Genomic DNA, 12,397 nt, shown 5'->3' with positions numbered 1-12,397 from the left:
ATCACATGATCAATCGCTGCAAAAACAAGTTAGACGTCCTCTAATTGTTGTTGCATCTTTTACGTGGCTGCAATTGGGTTCTAGCAAGAACGTTTTCTTACCTACGAATAACCACAACGTGATTTTGTCAACTTCTATTTACCCTTCATAAGGGCCCTTTTCATCGAATCCGCTCCAACTAAAGTGGGAGAGACAGACACCCGCCAGCCACCTTATGCAACTAGTGCATGTCAGTCGGTGGAACCGGTCTCACGTAAGCGTACGTGTAAGGTTGGTCCGGGCCGCTTCATCCCACAATACCGCCGAAGCAAGAAAAGACTAGTAGAGGCAAGTAAGATGACAAAATCCACGCCCACAACAAAATTGTGTTCTACTCGTGCAAAGAGAACTACGCATAGACCTAGCTCATGATGCCACTGTTGGGGAACGTTGCAGAAAATTAAAATTTTTCCTACGGTTTCACCAAGATCCATCTATGAGTTCATCTAAGCAACGAGTCAAGGGAGAGAGTTTGCATCTACATACCACTTGTAGATCACGAGCGGAAGCTAGCCAAGGGGATGGTGATGATGGAGTCGTACTCGAACGTGATTCGGATCACCGATGTCCAAGTGCTGAACGGACAGCACCTCCGCGTTCAACACACGTACGGGACGGGAGACGTCTCCTCCTTCTTGATCCAGCAAGGGGGAAGGAGAGGTTGAGGAAGATTGCTCCAACGGCAGCACGACGGCGTGGTGTAGTTGGTGCAGCAGTACTCCGACAGGGCTTCGCCAAGCATATACGGAGGAGGAGAGGTGTTGGGGAGGGGAGGGGCTGCGCCTTGGCTTGTGTTAAGCTCCCATGCGCCTCCCCACTATATATAGGGGTGGAGGGGCTGGTTTCTTGCCCTCCAAGTCCATTGGGGCGTTGGCCAAGGTGGGAGGAAAGAAATCCCATCATTTCCTTCCCCACCGATTGTTATCCCCCCTTTTTAGGGATCTTGATCTTATCCCTTCGGGATATGATCTTATTCCTTCTAAGGGGGGATCTTGGTGCGCCTTGACCAGGGGTGTGGGGCCTTTCCCCCACTACTCACGTTCATGTGGGTCCCCCCATGCAGGTGGGCCCCACTCCGGAACCTTCTAGAACCTTCCCGGTACAATACCGAAAAATCCCGAACATTTTCCGGTGGCCAAAATAGGACTTCCCATATATAAATCTTTACCTCCGGACCATTCCGGAACTCCTCGTGACGTCCGGGATCTCATCCGGGACTCCGAACAACATTCGGTAACCACATACAAACTTCCTTTATAACCCTAGCGTCATCGAACCTTAAGTGTGTAGACCCTACGGGTTCGGGAGACATGTAGACATGACCGAGACGTTCTCCGGTCAATAACCAACAGCGGGATCTGGATACCCATGTTGGCTCCCACATGCTTCTCGATGTTGTCATCGGATGAACCACGATGTCGAGGATTCGATCAAACCCTGTATACAATTCCCTTTGTCAATCGGTACGTTACTTGCCCGAGACTCGATCGTCGGTATCCCAATACCTTGTTCAGTCTCGTTACCGGCAAGTCACTTTACTCGTACCGTAATGCATGATCTCGTGGCCAACACTTTGGTCACCTTGAGCTCATTATGATGATGCATTACCGAGTGGGCCCAGAGATACCTCTCCGTCATACGGAGTGACAAATCCCAGTCTCGATCCGTGTCAACCCAACAGCTACTTTCGGAGATACCTGTAATGCACCTTTATAGTCACCCAGTTACGTTGTGACGTTTGATACACCCAAGGCACTCCTACGGTATCCGGGAGTTACACGATCTCATGGTCTAAGGAAGAGATACTTGACATTGGCAAAGCTCTAGCAAACGAACTAAACGACCTTTGTGCTATGCTTAGGATTGGGTCTTGTCCATCACATCATTCTCCTAATGATGTGATCCCGTTATCAACGACATCCAATGTCCATAGCCAGGAAATCATGACTATCTGTTGATCACAACGAGCTAGTCAACTAGAGGCTCACTAGGGACAAATTGAGGTCTATGTATTCACACGTGTATTACGATTTCCGGATAATACAGTTATAGCATGAATAAAAGACAATTATCATGAACAATGAAATATAATAATACTTTTATTATTGCCTCTAGGGCATATTTCCAACAGCTCGTGCCCGCGACTCCCGTGCGAATGCGCATGCCGAAGTCAGAGGCGATGGCGGACCCGCATGAGCCGCAGCAGGCGGCGGCCGCGGGGGAGCCCGGCTCTTCTCGCCACTGGACGCGCTCAGTTCCCGTGACCCCGGAGGAGGCGGTCCTTCGCGAGGTGATGCGGAGGTCACTGACCATAGTGGAGTCCGATATGCGTGCCTCCAGTGCAAGAACGCTGTGACGCCCCCGATTCAATCGTACACTAATCATGCACGCAAATGTGTACGATCAAGATCAGGGACTCACGGGAAGATATCACAACACAACTCTAAAACATAAATAAGTCATACAAGCATCATAATACAAGCCAGGGGCCTCGAGGGCTCGAATACAAGTGCTCGATCATGGACGAGTCAGCGGAAGCAACAATATCTGAGTACAGACATAAGTTAAACAAGTTTGCCTTAAGAAGGCTAGCACAAACTGGGATACAGATCGAAAGAGGTGCAGGCCTCTTGCCTGGGATCCTCCAAACTACTCCTGGTCGTCGTCAACGGGCAGCACGTAGTAGTAGGCACCTCCGGTGTAGTAGGGGGTCGTCGTCGACGGTGGCGTCTGACTCCTGGACTCCAGCATCTGGTTGCGTCAACCAGAAAGAAAGGAAAGGGGAAAGGGGGGGGGAGAAAGCAACCGTGAGTACTCATCCAAAGTACTCGCAAGCAAGGAGCTACACTACATATGCATGGGTATATGTGTAAAGGGCCATATCGGTGGACTGAACTGCAGAATGCCAGAATAAAAGGAGGATAGCTAATCCTGTCGAAGACTACGCTTCTGGCAGCCTCCGTCTTGCAGCATGTAGGAGAGAGTAGATTGAAGTCCTCCAAGTAGCATCTTCAAGTAGCATCTCCAAGCAGCATCTCCAAGTAGCATTGCATAGCATAACCCTACCCGGCGATCCTCCTCTCGTCGCCCTGTAGAAAAGCGATCACCGGTTTGTCTGTGGAACTTGGAAGGGTGTGTTTTATTAAGTATCCGGTTCTAGTTGTCACAAGGTCAAGGTACAACTCCAAGTCGTCCTGTTACCGAAGATCACGGCTATCCGAATAGATTAACTTCCCTGCAGGGGTGCACCAACTTACCCAACACGCTTGATCCCATTTGGCCGCACACACTTTCCTGGGTCATGCCCGGCCGCGGAAGATCAACACGTCGCAGCCCCACCTAGGCACAACAAAGAGGCCAGCACGCCGGTCTAAACCTAAGCGCGCAGGGGTTTGGGCCCATCGCCCATAGCACACCTGCACGTTGCGTACGCGGCCGAAAACAGAACTAGCCCCCTTAATACAAGAGCAGGCTTACGTTCCAATCCGGCGCGCGCCACTCAGTCGCTGGCGTCACGAAGTGGTTCGGCTGATACCACGACGCCGAGTGCCCATATCTTTCCCACGTAGTTGGTTAGTGCGTATAGGCTCGTAGCCAACTCAGATCAAATACCAAGATCTCGTTAAGCGTGTTAAGTATCCGCGAACGCCGAACAGGGCCAGGCCCACCTCTCTCCTAGGCGGTCTTAACCTGCCCTGTTGCTCCGCCACAAAGATCCACACAGAGGGCCGTCGGGACAAAGGTCCTTTCAGCCCCCAATCTGTGATCACTCGCGGGTACTCTTCGAGCTGACCCGACTTTAGTCACCATCTGTAAAGTATGTATGTATGTACAGTATATACCCGTGATCACCTCCCGAGTGATCACGGCCCAATAGTATAGCAAGGCAGACTGACAAGAATGTAGGGCCACAGATGAATGTACTAGCATCCTATACTAAGCATATAGGATTGCAGGTAAGGTAACAACAGAAGTAACAAGGACAGGCTATGCAGCAGTATAGGAGTATCTGAAAGCAGTAACATGCTACACTACTCTAATGCAAGCAGTATAGAGAAGAGTAGGCGATATCTGGTGATCAAGGGGGGGGGGCTTGCCTGGTTGCTCTGGCAAGAGAGAGGGGTCGTCAACATCGTAGTCGAACTGGGAAGCAGCAGCGTCGGTCTCGTAGTCTACCGGAGAGAAGAGGGGGAAGAAACAATGAATACCAAGTAAACAGATGCATATCGATGCATGACATGTCAAGGAGCGATGCTAGGCGTGCCCTAACGTGGTATGAGGTGGTACTGGTTAAGGGGGGAATCATCCGGGAAAGTATTCCCGGTGTTTTGTGTTTTCGGGCAGAGGAGCCGGAGGGGGAAAGTTGCGGGTTCGATAGGTTAGGGGGGGTGTGGCGGACGAACGGACTGCGTATCCGAATTCGTCTCGTCGTTCTGAGCAACTTTCATGTTGAAAATATTTTAATCCGAGTTACGGATTAAAAGATATGATTTTCTAAAGATTTAATTAATTTCTGAAATTTAATTAATTATTTAATTTAATTCGAAAATGGAATTATGACATCAGCATGATGTCATGCTGACGTCAGCAGTCAACAGGGTTGACTGGTCAACCTGACCAGTGGGACCCACTGGTCAGTGACACATTTTAATTAGTCATCTAATTTAACCTAATTAGTATTAATTAGGAGGGGGCCACTGTCATTGAGTAATTAATTAATTGACTAACAGTTTAGTTAGTTTAGTTATTTGATTAGTTTAATTAATCAAAATTAATTAAGTTAATTATTTCTTTAATTAATTATTTTTATTTTTATTTTTTTATTTTTTTTAAATACGTTCTGGGCGTGGGCCCCATCTGTCATTGGGCCAGGGGCCTTAGCGGGTGTGGGGTTTATGGGCGCCGGGCGTGGGCACCCGAACGGGCGAGTCCCGAGCGGAGCCAGCCGAGGCGCTGTGGGTGGCTCGCCGGAGCGCGGCCACGGCGAGCAGACGAGGGAGGGCGCAAGGAGGAGCCGAGGCGCGTGAGAGGAACGACGGAGGCAGGGGCACAGGAGCACTCCGCGAGCGGGCGCGACCACGGTGAGTGGGCGAGCGCGGGGACTGCAGTGGTGCTGGCGGCAGTGCCGCAGCACAGTAGCAGCTGCTGCAGCTCGTGGCGGGGCACGACCAGGAGCGGCAAGTGGGGCGACGGCGTGGCCGACGCAGTCGTCGAGCAGGAGGGTGTGCGGGCCTGGACGGGCCTGGAGCGCACGGGGTACGGGGCATGGCGTGCTCGACCGCAAGGCAGAGATGGGCCGGAGGCGAGCGGACTGCACGGGCGCGAGGTGGACGAGCGCGGTGTCCGCAGATGAAAAGAAGGGGAGAGGGGAGGCCGAGGCCGAGGGCCTCACCGGCGTTTGTAGGGGCACATGGGCGTCGAGGCTCGGGGGCGACCCGTGGGGAGGAGGACGGGGACGATCGACGGAGACGGGAGGCGAGGTAGTCGAGGCAGAGAGGCTCCGGGAGGGTGGCTCCGGCGACTGGACCTCCAGGCGGCGGCGATTGGTGTCGAAGGGGGCTCGGGAATGCTCCCTCGGTCCAGATCGGATCGAGAGGGGGGAGAGCGGCGTGGGGAGTGGGGGATGGGTGCGGTCGGGAGTTAGGGTTTCTGGGATGGGGGATAAGGGGGTGGGGTGTGGGGCGGTTGGGCCGGCCCGTTCAAGCGGCAGAGGCCAGTGGCCACTTGGCCCAGCGGGGGGGGGGTCTGTTGTTTTACTTTTGTTTTGTTTTTTCCTTTTCTATTTTCTTTTCTATTTTATTCTTTTAATTTCTGTTTTATAAAATATAAATACAACTCCTAAATTGACGTTATAATTTATTCTACTACCCCAAAAATTTGACACCTAATTAAAATAGTTTGCATTATTATTATTTTTAAAAGGCATTTAATTAATTGTCTTAGCTGCTGTTTTAATTAGTTTGGAGCCTTTACACATTTTATAAAAGTGTGGTTTCTCCACTAGTATTATCCATGATTTATTTGACACATTTTGGACATTTTAGTTTTAATGTTTGAAAACTTTTATTGTTTGCCTTGATTTTGAATTTTGAATTCGGACGGGATTGAATCATCGCGAGGTTTACGACAGTAAGAGCGGGGACGTGGCATCATTAGCGTGGGACCACTGTAGCTTAATTATCCGGGCGTCACAATTCTCCTCCACTACAAGAAATCTCGTCCCGAGATTTAAGAGGTAGTGAAAGGGGGGAAGGTTTGGTAACGAATCTAGCGGGTCTTCTCATCCTGGCTTGCTCTTCTCGAAGAGATCAATCCATTACGTTGATGTCTTCATTTTTCTGCTTCAGGTCATCATGATGAAGTCGTCATCCTTTCTTCGGGATCTCCATCGTACTTACGAAAGAATAAGGGGGTATTCCGGGAGAATGAACCGCTACAAGGTTGACTATCTGGTCGATAACACCGGGGAAGGTGGCAGAACGTAACTCTCGAATTGAAACTTAAGAAAATATCGAGAGCAAGGTAATGAGGTTTCATGGGAAGTTTCGAGCGAGCAGGCAACCGTTCGATGCCTGAAACAGGGCGTGAAAGGGGCTCAAAGCAATCGGGAATAAGTATTGTGTCCGGTAACAGATTTGATGATCCCTCGGAAGATGGCTCGTGAATTACTTACGAGGCCACACGCGAGGAACGATCTTGGGAACAGGGGGGTGCAGGAGAGTCAGGTTTCAATCCAGTGGACCAGTGGGTTATGGGCCCACCATGTGGGTTGAAAGTAGGAAGGGTGGTGACATCTTGCACAGCCGCGACAGGGAGGCATGTCAGTGAATAGCTTGCCAGCTATGTTGGCAACAACGTTGGTTCCAAGGGCGAGGGACGAAGAGAACCATTTTCCTGCTCGTTGAAACGAGGCGGGCCAAGAGGCAAAGTTCTCATCCATCGGCGGATACCGAAATGTCATCAACAATAGAAACAGGGTCTCACTAGCAGAGTTGTACACCGAGGTGTTTACATAAGCAGTGAATTATTACTGCTTAGATTATATAGATCACAAGAAAGGTCAAACAAACCAATGGAAAGTAAAATGTGATCATCAGGTTAAACAGAACAATGGAAGGGAAATTTAAACACATAATTCAGGGGTATATCCTTCCCAAGGATAAGCAGAGCATGATATTCATGACGGGATATAATCATAGAAAACCCTTTAGGAAAGGGGAGAGAAATTTCATGCCATTACCCATCAGCGGTGTTTGGATAATTGATAAAGAGAATTTAGTATTGTGCTTCAAATGCTCTTATTGAAAATCGGAGTAACACAGACATGCTTCAGGTAGCAATGATATGGTGTTTCAACCAAGGGCCAGACTTTGGATACACAAATGATCCATCAGGAGTAACTTATAAAATAAGTCCTACAATTTCCTCTAGGAGGAATGGTTATCCTTGCAAAAGAATTTATAATGATCGGTCCTCCAGCCGGGGGGGGGGGTGTGCTAGGCATGACATCATGTTACCGGGTCATCAAAGGATCAACATCATAACTCTTGGAAAGTTGTCCCAACCATCATATCTGACCGAGATTCATATCCAATTGGTGTCATGATACCTCAAACTCAGGGGGTCCGAGAGGAAAAGGTGCAACACAATCGACGAAATGACATTGCAAGATTCTCGAGAAATGAACTATGTGAGCGGGTTTCTGAAGCAATAGTTCATCATTAAACCAAGGAGGGGATGAGAAGGTGGCTGATGGGCTCAGCGACAATTCATCGAGAATTCCAAACAGATGGATTTCCACGATAATGTGAACAAGAAGATGACATTTGTTAGATCAAATGATATAATGTTGTATGCTCGAGGAAAACATACAGCATTAATCATTAGTTGAAAGGTGTGCCCGAAATATGACCTTAGGCAGCAAGATCACTGTTAGAGTGACGATTCAATAACCAACAGTCTAAGAACGAACTGTCAATCATTAACTTCAAAGCAATAGGGTTGCTAAAAGTACAGAATCCAAGCAGCATCATTCCCTTGTTGGAATCCCGGTTAGAATCAACACAGGGAACAAGAAGGAATGGTGATGGTGAGAAGTATCACTTGCATCAAGAATTCTCAAGAGGTGGTGAAATTACCACGACATTTTCACATAAAAGATGGTAATATTCCAAGCTAAAGAAGAACAAACGTTGGATAGCAAGGAACTCAAGGTATAACACAAAACACGAACAAGTTTTGTGTTGAACGGAAGGCAATAAAGTGGTCACTGATAACACAAATCATCGAGGGCAAGGATGGTATTACTCAACATGAATTCAACTGGTATCCTGGAAGTGCTCAGAATGCTGATGATGATCACGACACATTTGTCGAGAGATTTCATGAAGATGTAATCGATCAGTGACGACATCAAGTCAAAGGAATAATGAAGCGGAAGGTTATTGGAACCATGGGTAGGACACAAACTTGAAATCAAGCTTGTTGATCAAGGCGAACTGATATGACGAGGAAGATCGACGTAAGTTTAGCTCATCATCGAAAATTGTGCTCCGAAAAGGAGGACCAGGTAGTACGGTTTAAAATTTAGCCGATCAGGCTAGGAAAGACTTAAAGGATTAATAAAATGGTAAGCAACGAAAATTACTTAGGGTTATCGAACCAAAATGTGGAATCGTTGTTCTCGATTGACGACAACCCAGAACCCGAGAAAATTGGAATCTGTGAGAAATAATAGTTGATGAAGAACCCATAATAAGTTATGCAGCCCCATGATATTCTTGAGATACCAAGGGGTAATACTCGACGACAAATCAAAGTAGAGGTTGGACTGGGGTATTACTCTGTAGAAGACAAGTGCTTAAACTTGCACGAGAAATGGTATTTAAAGGAGATCATGGTCAGAACCACGATTACAAAAGGCCAGATCCTAGATATAAGATGAACTTATACCAAAGGAATAATTTATTTAAGAGAAGCTTTAATGATAAGATCTACATCGTGTCCATGGGCATGAACACAAGTTCAAGGTTGACTCCCACTTCTCCAATGCATAACCTTTCATTCACTTCTCACGTTCGATGATGTTGCAGTGTTGAAATTTTATCTGGTGAAGCACCAGAAGAGTATGACTCGCGAAAACTTTTGGGTTCACACGGTTTAGAGAAGCCATATGTTCAACCCATAGGGGCTTCTTAGAAACATATACCACAAGTTTCAAGAGTAAATAACACAAGCCCGAAAGCAGAGCATGGTTGACCAAGCAGAGGATACAACTTAACAAAGGCATTATGTATCAGGGGAAGAACTCACAAGGTGATCAAATGTGAAGGACACTATCGGATAACAATCCAACAAAGGACTTGATGGTCCACAAAGGATCTGATACGAGTATCGGTACTCAACTAGAGGAAGAAGAATGCAAGGAGATCAGATTATAGAAACAACTGACTAACTCATTTGTCAAATGCAAAGGAAATATGATTTCCAAATCAAGGGATCAGAAGCAATGCTCTGATTAGGGATGGATAAGTTGAATAGCCTTATGGTACAATCAACGGCAATTGGATTGGTCGAGAACCAATTCCAGTTAAAAGAATGGCAGCTCAGCCGGAAAAGTAACTTATAAGGATCAAAGATGATTGCGTGTATTCGCAAACATATTGAGTCAACAGACTCAAAAATGATAATGACAAGGAATGTCAATAAGACTACGAGAGTTATGGGATTAACCATAATGCAAGCAAGCAAGAATTTCAAGAGCCAAAGACTGCTCGGGATTTTCGGAAGATCGAATGGCATTTCGAAGACTTTTGTGAAATACATGAATCAACTGGGGATGAGCGGATACTGGATAAGTGCGAGAAATTATCCGTATGGGTATTCAGGTGGTAAGAAACTGCAAGGCAGTAGGCATAAGTATTCTAAGAACAACAACGAGTATTTCGGGGCGTCTTGTAATAAAAGACAACTGGGGACTAAGTAAGAACGGTGTATGAATTTATTCATAGGGATATTTCAATGGTAGTGAATTGCAAAAGCAAGGGGCAGTCCCGAAAGAGTATCGGAAAGTAACTTTGAAATCTTCATGTGCAGTCAGCGATCATCTAGACTGAAGGGGCTCTCCGGGAGAAAGCGTTTTCGAGAACCTAAAGTTAGATTTTAGAAAATCATTTAACCCGAATAGAAGAGAGATCAGAGTCCCAGAGTATAGACGAGGAGTAAAAGATCCTAATACCACCCAATGGCGACGTGGGCCCGTAAGGCACACAGCCAAGTTAGTAAAAGTTTTGCAATGACTAGACTCAACTTCGGCCAAGGATTGTGGAAGGGGGAGTCCTACAGGCAGTCGGCTCTGATACCAACTTGTCACGCCCCCGATTCAACCGTACACTAACCATGCATGCAAATGTGTACGATCAAGATCAGGGACTCACGGGAAGATATCACAACACAACTCTAAAACATAAATAAGTCATACAAGCATCATAATACAAGCCAGGGGCCTCGAGGGCTCGAATACAAGTGCTCGATCATAGACGAGTCAGCGGAAGCAACAATATCTGAGTACAGACATAAGTTAAACAAGTTTGCCTTAAGAAGGCTAGCACAAACTGGGATACAGATCGAAAGAGGCGCAGGCCTCATGCCTGGGATCCTCCAAACTACTCCTGGTCGTCGTCAGCGGGCAGCACGTAGTAGTAGGCACCTCCGGTGTAGTAGGGGGTCGTCGTCGACGGTGGCGTCTGACTCCTGGACTCCAGCATCTGGTTGCGTCGACCAGAAAGAAAGGAAAGGGGAAAAAAGGGGGGGAGAAAGCAACCGTGAGTACTCATCCAAAGTACTCGCAAGCAAGGAGCTACACTACATATGCATGGGTATATGTGTAAAGGACCATATCGGTGGACTGAACTGCAGAATGCCAGAATAAAAGGGGGATAGCTAATCCTGTCGAAGACTACGCTTCTGGCAGCCTCCGTCTTGCAGCATGTAGGAGAGAGTAGATTGAAGTCCTCCAAGTAGCATCTTCAAGTAGCATCTCCAAGCAGCATCTCCAAGTAGCATCGCATAGCATAACCCTACCCGGCGATCCTCCTCTCGTCGCCCTGTAGAAAAGCGATCACCAGGTTGTCTGTGGAACTTGGAAGGGTGTGTTTTATTAAGTATCCGGTTCTAGTTGTCATAAGGTCAAGGTACAACTCCAAGTCGTCCTGTTACCGAAGATCACGGCTATTCGAATAGATTAACTTCCCTGCAGGGGTGCACCAACTTACCCAACACGCTTGATCCCATTTGGCCGCACACACTTTCCTGGGTCATGCCCGGCCACGGAAGATCAACACGTCGCAGCCCCACCTAGGCACAACAGAGAGGCCAGCACGCCGGTCTAAACCTAAGCGCGCAGGGGTCTGGGCCCATCGCCCATAGCACACCTGCACGTTGCGTACGCGGCCGAAAACAGAACTAGCCCCCTTAATACAAGAGCAGGCTTACGTTCCAATTCGGCGCGCGCCACTCAGTCGCTGGCGTCACGAAGTGCTTCGGCTGATACCACGACGCCGAGTGCCCATATCTTTCCCACGTAGTTGGTTAGTGCGTATAGGCTCGTAGCCAACTCAGATCAAATACCAAGATCTCGTTAAGCGTGTTAAGTATCCGCGAACGCCGAACAGGGCCAGGCCCACCTCTCTCCTAGGCGGTCTTAACCTGCCCTGTCGCTCCGCCACAAAGATCCACACAGAGGGCCGTCGGGACAAAGGTCCTTTCAGCCCCCAATCCGTGAATCACTCGCGGGTACTCTTCGAGCTGACCCGACTTTAGTCACCATCTGTAAAGTATGTATGTATGTATAGTATATACCCGTGATCACCTCCCGAGTGATCACGGCCCAATAGTATAGCAAGGCAGACTGACAAGAATGTAGGGCCACAGATGAATGTACTAGCATCCTATACTAAGCATATAGGATTGCAGGTAAGGTAACAACAGAAGTAACAAGGACAGGCTATGCAGCAGTATAGGAGTATCTGAAAGCAGTAACATGCTACACTACTCTAATGCAAGCAGTATAGAGAAGAGTAGGCGATATCTGGTGATCAAGGGGGGGGGGCTTGCCTGGTTGCTCTGGCAAGAGAGAGGGGTCGTCAACACCGTAGTCGAACTGGGCAGCAGAAGCGTCGGTCTCGTAGTCTACCAGAGAGAAGAGGGGGAAGAAACAATGAATACCAAGTAAACAGATGCATATCGATGCATGACATGTCAAGGAGCGATGCTAGGCATGCCCTAACGTGGTATGAGGTGGTACTGGTTAAGGGGGGAATCATCCGGGAAAGTATTCCCGGTGTTTCGTGTTTTCGGG

The sequence above is a fragment of the Triticum aestivum genome, chromosome 3B, assembly GCF_018294505.1.
Source record: "Triticum aestivum cultivar Chinese Spring chromosome 3B, IWGSC CS RefSeq v2.1, whole genome shotgun sequence".
NCBI lineage: Eukaryota > Viridiplantae > Streptophyta > Magnoliopsida > Poales > Poaceae > Triticum > Triticum aestivum.
The sequence above is the reverse complement of the archived record's forward strand: the minus strand, read 5'-3'. Positions refer to the sequence as shown.